Below are 4,174 nucleotides of genomic sequence, written 5' to 3' on the forward strand. Positions count from 1 at the left end.
TCTCTCTCTCTCTCTCTCTCTCTCTCTCTCTTTCTCGGCATATTTATTAGTACCTGGCAGGCTAGTGAATTGTAAATAGCATTTGCTAAAGAATTATTTAAACTTCTCGGGAATTTATCATTTCACAACAACAACAAAAACAACAACCAACAGGAAGGAAAGGCAAGGGAATTAATATTGCATGACACAAAGTGAGTGCCCAGTAATTTATCTGCATTCTCCCATGTAACTCTCAAAACTGCCCTGGGAAGTAAAAAAAAAAAAAAAAAAAAAGCTTTACCCTCACTTTACAGATCAATAAACTGAGGTTCAGAGTGGTTAAATAACTAGGTTAGGGTCCTCAGCTAGAATGACGTAAAGCAGAACTCACACCCAAGACTCTGACATCAGAGCTGCATTCCTGACGTGGCATGGACAGAGACCACCAGCCAGGGTAGAGGCTTCTGAGGATATTCTCCTTCCAGATTCTGTTTAAGGTCATGAGTCTTTCTCTCGGGAAACGAACTCCACATCTTTACCCACAGTTTTGCATACGTTTTATTTGGTTCATGAGATCCTCTTGAAGCCCACCCATGGGCCCCTCAGTTAAGACCCCTAAACTAAAAGAATGAAAGTGGCCGTCAGGTTGGCCTGATCAGCTTTCTAGGATGCGTTTGTACTGATTTTCCCTACTGGATTGGAAATTCGTATGCTCATGGAATCACCCAACCTTAAGAGTCATTTAAAAAAGAATCGTGATTCTTGATATTATACATTCATCTAAGCATGGAATTATATAATTCTAGATTTTGAAATCAGAAAAGTCTTAGGATGTCAGAGCTAAAAGGGACCAGAGTAGAGATCAAGCTCACACATAATTTCATTCCACAACAACTCTGACAGGTAGGGAGTATCAGACACTGAGGCTAGGAGAAGGAACATAGCTTGCTCAAGGCCACCCAGTAATAAGATTTAAACCCTAGTTGCTGGCTTCAATGCCAGATCATCGGGTTAAAGACTCAATCAATAGAAGGAAAGCCATGCATGGGGACAGAAGGAGCATTTGTTGAACACTTATCATGTCACTCTCCCAATAACCCGGCAGAGCATTTTTATTTTATAAATGAGGAAAGAGGTTCAGAGTAGTGAGATAACCAGCCCAAGGTCACACAGCTAGGGGAGCATCAGTGACCGTATCCACTGCTGTATTTCCCTGATGTCATGAAGAAAGGAAATCATGGAGCAAGACCCTGCAATGTTTGGCTGATGCTTTTCCAGGGAGAGAAATTTAACTGACAGACACATATGCTCTGGTAGGTGGAGAGGTGAATGCTATCGTGGGCCTGGATGCAGTATCCCTCAGGATTCCCTGCCTCCCAGGCCTTCCCTTCTCTGACAAGTATCCAGCACCCTCTGGACAACTAATTTGGCTTCCACGTATCCTGATGCTGGGAAGGGGTACTCTGGATGACAGACATGAATAAACCATCCATGGGAAGTGCACACTCCCCACTGTGTGAACGAGGTGGCGTTCTGAGGTCAAGGCCGTTTTCCCCCAAGAACCCGCCCCATGTGGTCACTGGCCTCTTGCTCTAACAGCCCTAACTACCTTCTTTAACATCAATGCAGGTCCTCATTCACAGCCACATAAATCTTTTCGATGATTTTTTTTTTTAACACTTCATGAATTTGCATGTCATTCTTGCTCAGGGGCCATGCTAATCTCTGTATTGTTCCAATTTTGGTCTATGTGCTGCTGAAGCAAGCACAATTGTTTCAATGTTTTAACCAATCCTGGCTTAACATTGAAAACTTACAGTGCGCACACATATACATTACTTCACTTAACCTCATTGCAACTCAGTGAGGTTAAGTATTATTATATCCTGTTACAGATTAGGACAGTGAGGCCCAGTGAGGATATGTAACTTGCCCAAGGTGACACATCTAGTAAGTGGCTGAGCCAGGATTCAAACTCAGGTTTATCTGAATTCAAAGTCTGTTCTCATTGTATAACTCTGTACCTTTTCATAAGTATCTCTCATTCCCATAGCAGGGGTTGGAAAAGCTGAAGGTCCTTAATCCCTTCCTGAAGGTGATGATGTTCGCCTTAGCAAGGTTAGAGGACTTGCTGAAGGGCGCCTTTCAGGATGATGTTGGTGCTGTCATCAGAATCCAGGTCCCCTGACTCCCAATCTAGAGGACACTTCCTCCCAGACCATATTGCCATTCCTGTCAGACTATGTAATTTCTTTTTCTGATTGGGACACGGAGCCAGCAGCCAATAAAGATCACAATCTGTCTGCCTGAAGTCTCCCTCTGTTATGAAATGAAGATTTTAAAAAGTGCATTTCATACAGGACCCAGGTTAAATCACACTTGCATGAGCTTCCCTGGTACAACTCCAGGTTCTTCTTGTCCCATGGATAACAGAACAAGGTGGCCGAGCAGCTCATGTGCAGCCTCACTATTCACACTTAACTCTTTCCAATCGCTAGCTCCAGTTCCCCACTGACACCCCCAACCACTCATGAACTAAGTCTTCTCAGTTCCATGTTCTAAACACTCCTTGGCACCACCAGAATCTAAGCCTCAATCATCCCTCACCTGGACCATCATAACAGCCTCCTAAATGCACATCCCTGACTACAATCTTGACCCCTCCAAACTGTCCTTCCCATTCTAGCCAGAGTAGCTTTCTGGTGTGATGAAAAACCCTTCTATCGGTCCCCATTGCCTTTATATCCAAGTTCAAATTCTTTACGGCCTGCCCTTTCAGTTTCATCCCTTGCATCTGAAATCCTTCAGCCATACTGGACAATTTACAGCACCCGCAGCACCTTCCTTCCTTCTCCATCTGCAATGTCTTCCCCTCAATAACCCACCCCAATCCAATCAGGCGAATTTTCACTCAGTCTTAAAACCTCAGCTTAGATGTCACTTCCACTCAGAAGCCTTCCCTGATCTCCCAGAACTATGTCTGAGTTCCCTCCTTCCCCCATGTAAAGACATTTTTGTCTTTAATATATGTTCACTGCTACATCCCCTCGTGCCTAGGACTTTGCTTGGCTTATGGTAGACATTCAATATATCCTTGCTAAATGAGAGTTCTCTATGGCCCTCTGTAATTCTTCCACCACAGAACTTACCATACATATTATAATTGCCTCTTTCCTTTTCTGTCTCCCCAAGCAGAAAGCTTTGCAAGTCATGCCTTTTTGTTTAGTATTTTAGCCTGGGTGCTTAGAACGATTCCTGCATGTACTGATAGTGTGTTTATTTACAATGAATGAAGACTGGGCATTGAGGGGAGAAAACCATGGACCTAGGCTGGTGGTGGGGAGGGGCTTCTACTAAGAAACACATTTACTTCCAAAGTAAAAGATGGCAGAGGTGCTGAGAAAGTGTAGAAGGATCCATCAAATTGAACATCAGAAACCAATCACAAACTAAGTCGGGTCTCCTCCGGACAAACCCACATCTCATTGTCAATAGGCGTTTCAGAATCTCTTTTGGTGCACATGCTCAAACTCTTCTTCCAAGCCCTATACCTTCTTTGCTATAATATCATGGGAGAACAAAGTAGGTGTAGTGTGGAATGTGATCTATGCATGTAGTACAGGAATTAGGGGATCCTAGAGAAGTCGTGGGACACACATCATCTAGTATGTGTGTGTGTGTTGGTGGGGGGCAGTGTGGCACATAATAGATGGCCGGGACTTTGGAAACCAAGGGTCCTCTCCTCAGGGAAGAACCTACTCCCTCGGTCTTGTTGAGCCAGGTGGTTATTAAAGCAGAATTCAAGATGACTGCCTCTGTCTTGGCGACTATAAAGAGGGGACTGTTGGTTCTTATCGTGATCTCTTCAGTGTTCTGCTGGATTTGGGATGCTGCTGTAACACCTGGCTCACCCCTCCCTCTGGGGCTGTCGCTCTGCCTCTTGTGTGCCCAGCTAGGTAATTGGAGTCCCCTGAGCCACTAGGCTGCAATTGACTGAGTGAACTAGTTCTAAGTCATGCCACAACCATAAAGGAGATTTGCCTCTACAGAACATGGTAGCAACTCCATAAACACTCACCAAGGGTTGAATAAAGGCTAAAAAGAGCATTTCCACTTCTGGGGAGAGAGAATTTGCAGATATAGAGTTAATATCATCCTTCTCATTTTTTCTTCTTCAACCATAATTCTTTCTCTA

At 44.1% G+C, this 4,174-nt stretch overlaps 1 protein-coding gene and 1 non-coding gene across 2 annotated transcripts in view; both read right to left on the reverse strand.

The window, feature by feature from the left end:
- AGBL4 (ATP/GTP binding protein like 4) overlaps window positions 1-4,174 on the reverse strand; it is a 956,697-nt gene that overhangs the window by 41,279 nt on the left and 911,244 nt on the right. The gene's annotated exons all lie outside the window — the stretch shown is intronic.
- LOC112486068 lies at window positions 1,645-1,748 on the reverse strand. Its single transcript, XR_003048610.1, has one exon. It is a non-coding gene; the product is annotated as a U6 spliceosomal RNA (small nuclear RNA).

This window comes from Pteropus alecto, unplaced genomic scaffold (assembly GCF_000325575.1).
Source record: "Pteropus alecto unplaced genomic scaffold, ASM32557v1 scaffold25, whole genome shotgun sequence".
Classification (NCBI taxonomy): domain Eukaryota; kingdom Metazoa; phylum Chordata; class Mammalia; order Chiroptera; family Pteropodidae; genus Pteropus; species Pteropus alecto.